The sequence below is a fragment of the Neopelma chrysocephalum genome, unplaced genomic scaffold (assembly GCF_003984885.1).
Source record: "Neopelma chrysocephalum unplaced genomic scaffold, ASM398488v2 Primary Assembly neopelma1_59, whole genome shotgun sequence".
Taxonomy (NCBI): domain Eukaryota; kingdom Metazoa; phylum Chordata; class Aves; order Passeriformes; family Pipridae; genus Neopelma; species Neopelma chrysocephalum.
In genome coordinates, this window is record NW_020897714.1 from 29,078,336 (window position 1) to 29,092,628 (window position 14,293).

The following is a 14,293-nucleotide window of genomic DNA, read 5'->3' on the forward strand; positions in this document are numbered from 1 at the left end:
TGGGAAGTCATTGGGCAGGCAGGTGTTCAGCCACCTCCAGGACAGCAGGGCTCCATCATGTGTAACATCGGTTTGGGAAGACAAATGCCATCACTCTGAAAGTCTCCCCCTTCCTGCTTCTTCCCCCAGCTCAATATGCTCAGCAAGGTGCCAGACAGTGTGGCATGTCCCTCTGGTCAGTTGGGGTCTGTGATCCCGGCTGTGTCCCATCCCCACCAGCATCTTGTGCATCCCCAGCCCACTCGCTGGTGGGGTGGTGTGAGATGCAGAAAAGACCTTGACTCGGTGGTAACCAAAACATCCCTGTGTTATCAACACTGTTTCCAGCACAAATCCAAAACTCAGCCCCATAACAGCTATTATAAGGAAAATTAACTCTATATCCCAGCTAAAACCAGCACAGGTGCACTTTAAATGGGATAATAGAAGTGACAGAGGAAATACAGAGAAGGGAATAAAACCATGAGACGTGAAATAGAGGTTAAATTGTATGACAAAGAGGCTGAAAGTCTGTGGTGAGCACTTAAGTAATTACAGGAATAATTCATCTCAGGATAGGATGGTTTCATCATTTATTACAGTCTTTACTCCAGACTGAGGGTCTTATTGAAAGTTACGATCTTCTTCAGGCAGAAGCTGTGGGCCTGAAGGGCAGAAATTTCCAGATAATGTTCTTAAGTCTGTGCAAAGGGTTACATGGGAAGGTTTAAATGGTTGTTGCTGACCTTAAAATCTACAAAAAAATCAATTTCTACGCACATGAACACTCTAGAGACAGTGCCTTCAGCATACTACGAGTGCACGGCAATTGCCACAGTCAGCTTAGGAAGACCAGATTTGGGTCTTAGTAATGAATTTCTCAAATTGCCAAAATGTTCTATGAGGGCCCTTGCCCCAAAAAGGAGTACATACAGACCTGCATGGTCCCAGGGGGAATCTGTAGGCAAGAGCAGTACAGAGAAATTTATTTCCTCCCAGAAATTGCAGACAATGTGCCCCTATGGGAACAGAGGGAGCTGATTACCCTTCCCCTGAGTTCAGCCTCATGCTGGGGGCCACAGGGCTGGGCTTCTGCTGCCTTATTCTTCCTCTGCAGCCTGAAAAGAGGAGAAGATTGCTCTTAGAGGAACTAGGAACACTGACAATCAAGGTTCCATTTGTCTGTGTTTACCAGGATTACAAATGAGGGGTAGCATCCGGGCTGGCAGGCTTCCCTGTCTGGATACTTCAGGGAAGAGATGATAAAAATTCGCGTTCTGAAAAAAAAAAATCTAAAATGAGATCTGAAAGCAGGAGCATCAACATTTTAGATTGCATTTTCTTTCCACTTTTCAGGGAGCCATATAAATAGTTATTGTGAGTGATTTTTGCAGGATCTTTTCACTGACTCTCTCAGCCACTGTGTGCTATTTGCAGCTGGGACCCAGTTTAATCCAGATGGGTTCTGGCAAAAGCCCTTGTCTGGGTGTGTTTGGAAACCCCTGGAACATTGATAGAAAAGGCAGTGAGATACAGGAACACGCTGAACTGGGAGATCTAAATCCCTTTATTTGGATTTATCTCATTTACTGGATATATCTCACTTAACCCCTTAATGATCTAAAATTGCAAAGAAGTAAGATTTGAAGATTAAATGAAAATAGCACTGAAAACTGAAAACCCCAGGTGCCTGGAGGGCCCTTAATGGGATTAGTGTGCATCCAGTTACTTCTGCAGAGCTCAGCCACCACAGTGTGTAAGCACAGTTGGAGCACGGGAAGGAGATAAACAATGGCAGGATCTGACTGGGGAAAAAGAAAATTAATCCTGTGAGAAAGAATGAAAGCAAATACATAACAAGGAGTGGGAATTTAAGGCTGCAAGAGATATGAGATGAGCAAGTACAGCAATTTAGAGCTACATTTGCAAAACCACGAGGAAATGAAAAGAAATGCCAGTGTGATTTTGTGCTGTGTTCACAGGCACAAGGAAAATTTACCAGCTCTACTTATTTCTGGTTTGACTAGAACCCGAGTTCAGTTTGGATTATCATGTTATGAGAAGATACTGGCAAATGTTAAGACTAGCAAAAGAACAAATAACATCAGAACACTGGTTAAGAAGTGTAGTCTTACAGTGGGATAAATACAAGGAAAACAGGGCAAAATGAAGAAAAGGGAATCTACACTGTGTGTCATGGAATCATAGAGTAGAATCATAGTATAATTAAGGTTGGAAAAGACCTTCAAGATCATACAGTCCAACCATTAACTTACACTGCCAAGTTAACCACTAAATCACATCCCTAAGCACCACATCGACACCTCTTTTAAATACCTCTGAGAGGGCTGATAAGAAAGATGCCTGGCATGGCACAACCTCTTGAGGCAACCTCTCTCCATGCACTAGTGGTCAATAAGCCACATTTTGTAGCAGCCAAGTGTCTCTTTGTTAGAAAGACATCTGGAACAGGGGATATGGCAACAACCTCGAACACAGCAAAGAGAAGATCATGCAGCTTCATGGAGATGAAGAGCAGATGGGACAGTGTCTCAGCTCCTCAGACACCAAGCTCATAGTGAAGTTACTACTTTTGTTGCCAGGAGGTTTATTGGGCTGATACTGGCCAACAGAGACACCTCTTCCCCATGGCATCCATAGTACTGCTCTCCCAGATGGCCCATGCAGTGAGGCAGGGTTGTCCCTCCTATTTTCTGGGCGCTCTGGAGCAGTGTCTCAGGGCTCACACAGAGCAAACATCAGGGTCCTTTTTGCACCACAGATATCAGGACTGGGGAAGAGGTTGCAAGAGATCAGCACTGATTTGATTTTCCCTTCTGGAGACACTGCACTCCTGCTGTGTGCCTGCCATCACTGCACACCTCAAGGCAAGTCTTTGCTCCATCATGATCCTGAACTTAAAACATCTGGGAGATAATCACTTAATAAGAATAATTTGCTTTGATTTTGAATAACTTAAAACAAGGCATGATGGGAATAGACTATGCGGTCTTGTTCACAGCAGATGCATTTATCTGAGATCATAATCTTGTGCCTCTCGTTATCTCTTGACACAACTCCTTAGATGAGTATCTGGGTACAAAAGCTCCTTTCTGTCCTCGTCAAATATTCTGTATAGGAAACTGCTCTGTCACTAGTGTTTGAGCTTGTGTCCTGTTGAGGAGATATGAGGACAATGTCTCTGGCTTGTCTGAGTAGGTTTAACTGTTCCTCTTGTGTGGCTTGGAAAGCAGATGTGTAGTGTTTTGCCAATACCAGAGAATCCAAACTCCCCGTCTCAGCAGCTGCCAGGAGGAGGGGGCCCTTGCCAGAAGCAGTGATGGAAAAGCACTTTTAGTCATGGTTTTACTGGCTGGGCATGCAAACCTCTTCTGATCAGGTTTCAGAGCTGTGGAGAGTCAGCACTAGCAAGCTGAGTTTGCAGAGGTGTGGATTTGATCACTGAGTGGGGATGGGGAAGGAGGTGCTTCTGCACCAGTGCTGGTGCTGCAGGCAGGATGCAGGCTGGGGAGGTGTCCCTGCAGCTGAGCGCTGCCCTCCCACCCTATTTGGTCACATCAGGGCCTGTACAACCCCAGCTGGCCTCTGAGAAGCTGCAATGAGGCAGGGAGATGCTGTCTGCCGAGGACTCTGTTGGCCATGTGATTGGCAGCACCTGAGATCTGGGACATTTGGAATGGTGAGACCTGGCAGATCTTCATCACTGGGTGGTGCTGGGTGAGCACAGCCTCTTTGAGTGCCCCTTCCTCACTGCAACCCCGGTGGGAAAATACCTCCCTCCCTCCCAGGTGTGTTTTGGGTTAAATTAGCTGCTATTAACACCTTCCATGTGCAGGGGAATGCTTGATACAGTTTGCAGCTCTGCATGGGAGGGTTCTCTGCCACTGGAGACTGGGCTGATGAGTGCCAGTGGTCATAAAGAGACCCTAATATGACTGCATAGAGAAGGCACACAAAAACCTATTTACCATGGGAATGCACCTAATACCTGCATACCTGATAACTCACTAGAATCTCTGTAGGGCAGTACAGAGTCACCCCTAGTGTAATACAGGGGGTTATTACAGGTACCCTGGCTGGCATGTAGGCAAGTATTACACCACTGACTCATTTCAGGTTGCCTCAGAGGTAGTAAATAATTCATGAATGTCTGGCCTGCAGAGCATCACGAGGCATCAGCAGGATGACTTGGACCATCTGTGTCCTTCTAGACCCCACATTCCACCCGTGTGCTCAGTAAAAATCTGTCTGCAGACCCATTCATCTGCAAGCCACGTGCTCTCCCTGTAGTTTATAGAAGCAGCCACATAGGTGTCATGTTAATTAATGCCTTCGGCTGGTTACTTTGCCTTCTTTCCTTTTATTTTTTTTCCACAGCTTCGCTCTAAATTTAGACTTGTTTAAATACTCCAAGATGAAATGAGTGTTTTTTTAAATTTGTTTTTGCTAGCAGCATTTTAAACCCTCATCAGACACAGTGTTCTGAGCAGCAGGAAATTGAGGGCACAAAGGGAGACACCAAGAGAGAGCAGAATGCATAGGAAACAAAGAGCACTGAAGCACCTTTCCACTGCCTCTGAACCTAAAACAAGAAAAAGAAGAATCAATTGAAAATAAAAAAAGGAAAAGGAAAAGGAAGTGAAAGCAGATGCTCTGTTTGGGGAGAACTCTGAGCAAAATGTAGCTTTCCTGGGTGAAGCCACAAAAGCACCCAGAGTGAAAGTCATCCTTATCTCTCCACTACCAAAGGGTTAAACTTAATTTTTTCCATTTCAAGTTCACCTGAAGGAACTTGATTAAGAGGAAGGGAACCCCCATTTTAAAGAGATAAAGCCTTCTGTGATAAATTGGCTGCACTAAAACAGGTTTTTCGCAGGAGGAGGCTTTGCTTTGTAGGGAGTCCCAGGAACCATGTTGCATCAAGTGACTAAATAAATTATACCACTTATTCTGTTAGTCTCTACTCTGCAAAGACACTTGTCTCAGTGCACATCTAGCAACATCATCTATGTTGCCAAGTCCTTCTTATTAAATGTGTGATGCAATGACCCTATTCAGGGAACACAGGACAGATACCTCCTGCTCTCTACTCAGTGTGTAAGGATTCAGGGTTTTGCAAGGTTATCAAGACAGAGGTATTTGGGCCACATTAGAGTTTCTCCAGCCTGGCTGGGCTAGAAAGAGGGAGGGTCCCTCCTCCCATGTGTTCCCCTGTCAGGGTCAGCAGGTGTGGGGGGTGCAGAGATGATTTACCTGCCTTTGTGGTTTGATGTCACTGCCTCACCCATTTGCTGATAAGGATTTATTAGGTAATGGCTGTAGGGTATTTTGGAAATACGGGGTGTTGTCTAATTCTATGAGCTCTTACAGAAGGAGACAGCAGAACCTCCAAGACAAATGACCCTCTTCTCACTTGGCAAGTGATCTACTGGGGCAAAGCAACAAACCCATCTGCTTCCCTCCCCTCCCCTGATTTATTTGGATCACACTGTCAGTTTACACGGGGTTGGACTGAGCCCATAGCGTGGTTTTATCTGTTCCCTGGCAATAGGGGTGGATCAGGGAGCCAGTGGAGCTGGGCTGCAGCATTCTGCAGACCTCTCTGTAGTGATCCAGGCGTTAAACATCTGCCTGTCAGGAGAAATGGCATCAATACAGATGAGCTGACTATCCCCAGCGAAGTGTCTGTGGGCCACGGGCTCTGCGTCTGTGGGTTTGCATGGCATGTGCAGCAGTTGTGCCTGATCCCTGGGGAAGCTGCTGCACGCTACCAGAGCATAAATAAAGGGCAATGTCTAGGCAGAAAGACTTTTTTTTTTTTTTTAACCTTTTTAAGGTGTCCTGACAATTTTATTTGTTCTGTTGCTGATACTGAGTGTTCAGGCAAGAGCTATTGTAGAAATGCATATCGGAATTTCTGGAATATTCAGAACTCAATTAAAAATCTTAAAAGTCTTATTTTTTTTTGCCTTCCTTTTGATTTCACATTTGGCTTTGCCAAAATTCTAGGTCAGAAATTATAGCGTTTCATGCTTTTCTCCTTTGAAAACAGGACTACTTTTTTCCCCACAAAAATCAGAGGCGATCATTTTCAGTGTGATTAAAGATAAAAGCTGGGCTTTGGATACATTTTACCACACATTGATGTAGGTGTAGATAAAAAACAGTCCATTTTTTCATGAATATTAATGAAAACATGTTTTGTGATTTTAGGCAACCATCAATTGTTATTAAAAAAACCTGACAGATTTGAAGAAGGGGTGGGGGAAGGCTCCGCAAGGCTTTCCACATCCAATTAACACCATTTTGCAGCAGCTTGTGTTTTGCTCTGAAATTACTCTGTACCGAGTGTGAAAGGTGCTTCCCTGACCTCCGGCTGCTCAGCGGGCTGACAGGGAATGGTGTTCACCCGTCCAAGCACAGCAGCACAGGCTCTGCCTCCTTTTAAACTCTTTTAACCTCTGGTTACAATTCAAGTCACTTCCTGTCACCCTAAATTGCCTCCGAGCCCGTAATTAGCTCCGTCACCTGCCAACTTCCATAACACGCACTCATTCTTCCTCCCTTCAACATCTGACAGCATCTCGCTCGGCGAGCAGCTTTCAAACAGATTTCCCCTCCACCCCAGGGGTTTTTGCGCTGTGAGCCTGCCCTGGAAGGATGAAGATACAAATCATGTTGTGCCCAGAAGGATCATTAAATGCCTTCTTTGATTTCCTTCAAGGAGCACAAATGAGCTGAGGAAGCAAACCAGCGAATTTTTTGCCGGCATTTTTTGTTTATGTTTTTTAACCCCCATGGGCAGGAGATTATAGAGCTGGTAGCCCCCTGTGGTGGGTGAGGTCTCTCCAGGTTACAGCCATCTCCTTCCAACTGGGGTGCTGGCTAAGAAAAACATCAATCCCTACCCCAGGAAAGAGGGTCTCTCAAGGATTTAGCTTGGTCTGGGCACATATGTTTTGAGAGCAAATAATCTCTCTCATGCTGGAACGTGTAACATTGTGCAAAGTATGTGTCTGAAAAAATCAGTTTCTAGCAGTGGCGCTTCTTCTGCTTCCTCCTGCTGTTGTCAGCATCTGGGCAGCACGTGGGACAGGCAGTAGAGAGACAGTGAGAGCTCAGAAAACAATTTGCTTGGGAGGGGGACAGAGCAGTCTGCAGCATGCTTGAGATAAACCTAAGAACTGCATTCACTGTTTGTGACAAAAGTGGAATTGAGGATTACCAGAGGTATAGATAAATAAATATTTAATAAATATAAAGCTTAAATATACAATTTTAATAAAATAAATAAATATGTATACATTTTTTTATTGTAAGAAAGAAAATTTATATTCCAAATTGTGATGTCTGCCTAAAATCATCTGCCATTTGCTAAAGCAGCACTCCAGCTCCTGCCTTCTGATTAGTGCAGCGTCAAGGCTGAAGTTAATGTCTTTCTGAGCCAGAGGCTCCTGAAGTTTCAGACACAAGCCAAACAGTTGTGCCCTGAGGGATTCCTTCACAGGAAATCTGATGTGCATAAAGTAGGCAGAGCGGCGCTGAAAGCTCATTAGTGATGGTTGCTTGCTGCAGCTCTGACCTTAGCTTAATTCGTTCAAGAGATGCTGGAGTTAATTGGCATTCTCAGTTTGGAGTGATTCCCTTCTACAACTGCAGTTTAAACCTAGATCTACTCTGCTCCCCAGGTCTATAATTCCCCTAGAAAGAAAAAAGCATTATCTGGCTCTTCTTGTGCTTTATTGTACAGTGTCACACTTTGATAGCCACTAACCTATTTTATGGCTGTGTGGGGACCAAAGTGCCATGGCAGGCAGTGGTGTTGCGGCTTGCATGTTTGTAACCCTGGTGGAGTACTTCTGAACCCTTACAACAGCCATTGTTTTAAGACACTCAATGCCTTTGTCCATTTTCAAAGCACGTTGCAAGAATTGAAGACCACACCTGAGAGATCATGATGGATGGAGTCAGCAAAGCTGCTCCAGCGATGCCGACCTTGGAGCTGGTTGGAAAGGGCAGGTCCCTGTGGTTGCTCTCACAGGGCATGGGAGAGCTACACCCTGTTGAGAGGGAGAGGGACAGCAGCCTCTGCCACCATGGGGAATCCGTGGTTGGTGTTGCGACTCAGGAGAGCCCTGGGCAGATGTAGGTGACATTTCCACTGCCGGTCAGGTCAGGGTTCCCAGCTGAGCAGCCACAACTGGGACTTGCTGGCTGTGTCTTGGCAGCAGTGGCTCACTGTGATGGGACCTGCCCTTTTAGCATTAGTTGTGTACACAGTCTAAATTATGTCAGACAGGTCACACTCAGGCTTCCCCCTGCACTTTCCAGCCACGTAAGGCTCTACCAGCCTCTGAGTGTCACCCACCCATGTGGAGCCCAGTGCTGGAGGGAAGCCATGACCAAACACAGCAGCTGAGTTTTACAGCTTACGTTGTTGTGCAGCCTTAGGGTTATCTGTTCTCTGTTGCCCAGGTACAGGGTCAGCCACCTCTACCAGGATACTCCACCTGATCACCTGCTCCAGAAAACTCCCCTTACTCAGTGTGTACCTCCACTTTGGAAGCTCCAGCTCATTTAGGAGGTGAATTCCTGAGACTGGCTGTGGTTCTCTGGGGTCACTCGGGAAGCACACAAGGCCAGAGACACAGCATTCCTCACCCCACCTAGATGTAAACTAACTGTGCCTGGGATTTCATAGGTCCTTTGCTGGGGCACCTTCAAACTGTGCTGTGGCTATTGTTACAGCCCTCAGTTACTGGTCAGCCTTGTACCATCTTAAAAGAGCCATAAGCTTCTACTTATCTTCTAGAGGTTTTCCAGAGCTCTATTGGTATTTTTTCCCTGATATCTGTTTCCACATCCACCAACAGCTGTTCTTTCCTCATCTACCCAGGCAGAACTGGCAACTGGAGAGGTTATTTACTTCAAAAGCCTTCCCTCCAAGGATTGTCTCTAGCAACAAAGGGCAGGCTGGTGTTCTTTCTCATTGCACTGAAACGAACATCTGTTGAGGGTGATTGGGAAAGAGAGGAGCTCACTGCTTTCACAGTCCTCCAAAAATGCTGGGAGGCTCCAGCAGGCTTTCAAATTCCACACACTGATGGTAGTACTTGGGCTAACAGATTAAAAAGAAATAAGCTAACACACCTAGTATGGAATAAAATGGAAGCAGAGAAGCTAAATGTAACTAGAACTCTTAGAACTGCTTGCTTAGGAAGGCTAGGAAATCTGACAGGCTAGAATAGCCATGGAGCCCTTTTCCTGCTTTTTGGCAGAGAGGACACAGATTAGCTGGATTTAGTACGCTGCTGCACATGTTAACCAAGTAGAAAATTGTTATTAGCTCTAGAAAATTGCAAGTTGGGCATATGGCAGTTCAGGGCCAAGAAGGTGTAGAAACAAATGCTGATAATACACTTGAGAGCACACAGCCAGCTCAGTTTCTGAACAGGGGCTTTGTGGAGACAAGATGAGGAGATCCTGTGTGCAGGAGTCAGAAAGATGTTTTACCATCCACAGTGGTTTTTGCATTGCTGGGCAGTGCTGTGCTGGGCCCTGAGATTTCTCCAGTGCATGAAGACTGGGGTGGCAAAGGACAAGGACACGAACAGATCTCAATAGCTCAATAGTCCACCCTATTCTGGCAAATTCACGTTTGTGGGGGAGTAGCTAACACACGGGAGGTTTTTCCTTTTCCTCTCCCGCTGAAAACGGACCTTTGGTTAATTCCGATCTTTTCTGAAATGCCAGTAGCGATTGCTCACCTCTGGACAGGCCATCAGAAAACTTTTAAGGCTGCCTTTAGGCTGCTGCAGTCATCTGGCAAGAGAAAAACATTTCTAAGGAGTAAGCGCAACAGCATCTTTGTCAGCAGCACATCTCAAGTCACATCAGAGACTGCGAGCAAAGAGCCTAGGGAAGAGCAGACATTAATGGGACAGGAAGGATAATGGGAAACTTGCACCAACTGGCCTCTTTAGTGTCAGCTTTATTGCACAGCTGGGGAGAGTACATTTTGTAGCAACAGTAATTTATTTTTTGATCAATACAGGAATTGCATATGAAAGTACTCTTGCTCTTCTGATCGTTCCCGCTGGCTTTGTTCATTTGCTTGGCCTGCAACAGGCACAGGGCACACCAGGCTGCCACATGCCAGCCACTGGGATGCTGCAGAGGATTCCTGCTGGGAGATATAGCACCTGCAAAGGTAAAAAATATAATATCAGAAATCCCGCATTTGTCAGGACTAATTTTTGGTTGCTAGGCTGCTGCTATCTGCTCCTTGCTTTTTCCAGTTTTCACTGCCTACACAACATGCTGATCTCTGATGAAGTGCTACATCTGGGAAACAGGGCAGTTTTGGGCTGGACTGAGGGATTTCTCAGTTGGCTGCAAACAAAAATGAAGCGATGGGGAAAGGAGTGAAGCCCCAGTGAGGCGTGACTGAGCATCAGTCTCTGCCTGTGCCTCTTGACTTCTTCTGTGACCTCTATAAATCCATTATCAAACCACTCTTCATGTCCATTTTAAATGGAGATAGTATTTCCTTCTCTCTCTTTTGCATGGGTAATGTGTATAAAAGGCATTTCTAGATGCTTTATATCTATCTAGCTATTTGTGTAAATGCACTCTTAGAGCAATGTTGAACTCACAGAAAATATATATAAGAAATGGAAATCCTTTAAAATCATGTAAGAGTTTTCATCCAAAAATGTTTTAGTGGATTATGAAATCACTTGTTCTAAAAAAAAGAGCATATTACTTCAGTTAAATACTGACCAGAGTGTTTATATCCCTGTGTTCTGTACCTGAACCTGCCCATGTTCCCCACCCCACCATCTGTCTGCTCGGACCTGCCCCCACAGCACCAGTGCAATTAAGCAGGTTGTTATGGTGTGACAAGAAGAGTCCCCGACTTTTCTCTTTCTGTCACCTCCAAAGCTGATGTTTTATTTCTGAGACCTTCCCAATTCATAAGCTGGTTTCTTCAAGGTATGCACAGCAGCACTTGCAGAGTGCTCTGCTTTGCAAAGCCAGGGCTGTTTCGCCGGCCTGCCCATGTCTCAGACACGAGTGCTTGTTGTCTTCATCTTTGGGCATCCGACTGTTCAATGCACTTGACAATGAAGAGCATTTGTCTGCTGGATTTAGCAGCCCCCTGCAGTGAGGGATTAGCTTAGTGTTCTAAACTTTAATGCTCTCTAAATTTCTGCTTTTATACAAGGAAGTGAAAGTTTCCTGAACAATGTAATGTTTCATTTGCGCTTTTCAATCTTCCCTGCTTCCTCTTCCAATTGTCACGCCTTCATTTCTGCCCCTTAAAATGAAAATTCCCAGCTTTTGCTTATATTTTGAATTATTCATTATCATCTCAAAGACCTAACTGGATTTTCTTGAGTGCACAGCCATCATTTCCTCATACCTCTGAGTCAAAGGAGTTAGCTGAAAACTCTTCAACTTCTTCATGTTTCTATCCATTCCTTCTACCCTTCCTTTGATGAGGCTTGTGTGGTCCTGCTGACACTGTTAAGACATTCCTAAGTTGTGGCACACTTTTGGTGGGATGTGATCCACTTGAAAGTATCCTGTGGTGATGCACTTGCTAATGGGGGAGACGAATGTTACAATATCTTCCCGCAGCTGCTTTGGAGGAACTGGAGGTAGTGATTACAGGAATTGGGGTGGGGATAAGAAAGGAGGACACAGATTGCTTGGAAGCACTGGATTTTGGCCTTTAGGGGCACAGACAGGAGCAGGGAAAGGTGTATCACAAGAAGGTGAGACAGCAGAGACAAGCGGTTGATCCTGCTTGCAAACATATCTCTAAAAAAGATGGGAATTACACCTCTGCTGCCAAACTTCAAGCATTAAGTGTGCAACTCCTGAACAGTGTTACAATACTACAAGCTTGATGGCTCCTCTAATTCAAACTCTTGGCCATAGCTCACTGCATCTATAGGAGAAGCCAGGAGAGGAGAGGCAGGACTTCCGTGATAAGAATCCAAGAGAGGAGCCTCAGGCATTAAAAAACCCTTCCTTAGATGAATGTGAAAGGCAGGCACTTTTACTAAGTGGTAGGTCTGGGGCTACTGCTCTAAGCAGAAAGAAGGCAGCTGTTAGTGAGCCAGACTGCTAAGCAGCAGTAAAAATGAAGGAAAACAGAGCTTTTGTTCCCAGCCTGAGTAGCCCTGCTCTGGGAGGGCTGCCAAGAGCCTGCATGCTTCTTTCCTCTCTCCCTCTCAAACGCTGTATTTACAGGCAAGTGCTGAAGCCAAACCCACAGGTGGGTAGGTTTCTGAAGTGACATATTAATAATATCTCTCTCCATTTCAGTCTGTTTCAGAAGCAGATTTCAAGTATCAGTGAAGAGATCCGGCACGAGTGGCTGTACCTGCAGACACAGGGTGTAACAGAGATGTGCTGCAGCAGTTCAAGGCAGTACAGCAGCTCTGCATCCAGCCCATGGAGCAGGGTGGCAGCACTTGGGCAAGAAATGCGTTAATATTTATGTAGGATCTAAGGATGGGATTAGCATCCCTCTGTGGTAGCAGCTGTAGGACTGCCATCATCTCCCAGAGTTCCCTCATGGCGTGAAAGCAGGATATTCTCTTGCTGATAGTTAGATGTCATCCTTTCTATTTCTTGACTTTTGTTTAGTCACCACACGCCAGAAGGATTTTCCTTCTGCCTTTTTTGACTGGTGGTGTTTGTGCAGACACATTGTTCTGGACTCAGAGCTTACTTTGCTTTTTGTGGAATCTGGATACAAACATAGTTAGAAGGGCTTTTAATTAATTTATGCTCCAAATGGTTTAATTTTTTTTTTTTTATTACATGTATGACTGAAGCTGCTGCTCTCAAAAAATGTGCAGTGAGTTCCTGTTGTGTACACCAGATGTTTATTCTAAATTCATTCTTTGGAAGTTTTTATGTTGTTGCTCACCCATTAAAAGGAAGAAGCATGGAGATTGCTTGCAACTCAAATTCTTTCCACAACAGCTATAACATAAAGGCATTCCTATATTGAACACGCTTTCTCCAAAAGCTATTCTTTAAAATTACCTAAAAATCTTTTTTTTTTTCCTCTCCCCTTTATTTTTCCAGAGCTTATTTCCTGCTTGTTTCAGTAGTTTTTTCAGCTACCCATACAAAAGAATTATGGTTCCTGCATTTCACATTCACTTCCATGCTGGGCAGATTTATATCTGAACAGTCTGTCCTAGTTTGATGGTACAACCTCCATTAAATAAATAAATAAATAATAAAAAAAGGAATATTCATCCCAACATCTGCTGTATTCCAAGGAAAGGTAGGGTCTGGCTGTCATGCCAGTACTGGTCAGTACAAGATGGTGGTGGTAGGGAAGGCTAACTTTAGCCCAGACACTTTAATCTCCCAAGCTAAATTAGGTTTGTACTGAGACTTGTCCTCAAAAGGATCCTGTCTTTCTGCTGGGTCTGCGGTGAGATCAGGCTCATGATCTGTAGTTACCCTTTGTGAGGGTATCTGCAAACATTCCTAAGGATTTCCACAGACAGCCAAGGTAGGGGACACAACAAAGTCACATTTTGGTCTTGGTGCCACCATCCAAGCCTCAGTGTCAGCGAAGAGGCAAAGGCCTTTGCACCCCAGTTCCACAAAAGCTTCAAGTCAGTTTAATGAAGTAGCACAGCTCACATCTCCTGCCTCACTTTCCTCTCCCCACATGTCCCCTACTTAACTCCTGCACATCCCAGCCATACATTGATCCAGGCTCCTGGGCTGCTGCCCACTGAGCTCATATACATTAAAACCAACCTTGGCATGGTGGAAGTCTTAACCTGGACTAATTCTGCTGCAACATGTAGCCATCTTAAAATAAAAAGGGAGAAAAATTAATGAAAAAGGCAGGAAAGACTAGTGTGGGAGCAGGGATGAGCAGCCAGGAGTGGGTGGCTGGGATGGGCTGCAACCTTTGCTTCTTCAGTGTCTTGCAGAACCCCATTTTCCACTTGCTGCTTGTATATATGCCAAGCTCCCTCCTCCTATATTCCCAATTCAGCTGTGCACAGATTTATATCTAAAGGCCAGAAGATGCTTGTTAGAGAAATTCACAGCACTTTGGAAAAGGCAAGGACTTGGAAGAGTCTCTTAAAAGTCATCAGAATTAGCAGTAAAGTTTACTAGAGGATGACTGAGGATTAATTTTTTAGTACATTATTCATCTCCAGGCCTAAAATTTTGCCTTTTTCTAGCTGTCAGGGATCCCCCTGGGTAAAGCTGCCTTCTCGTAACATTTTCATAGAATCAG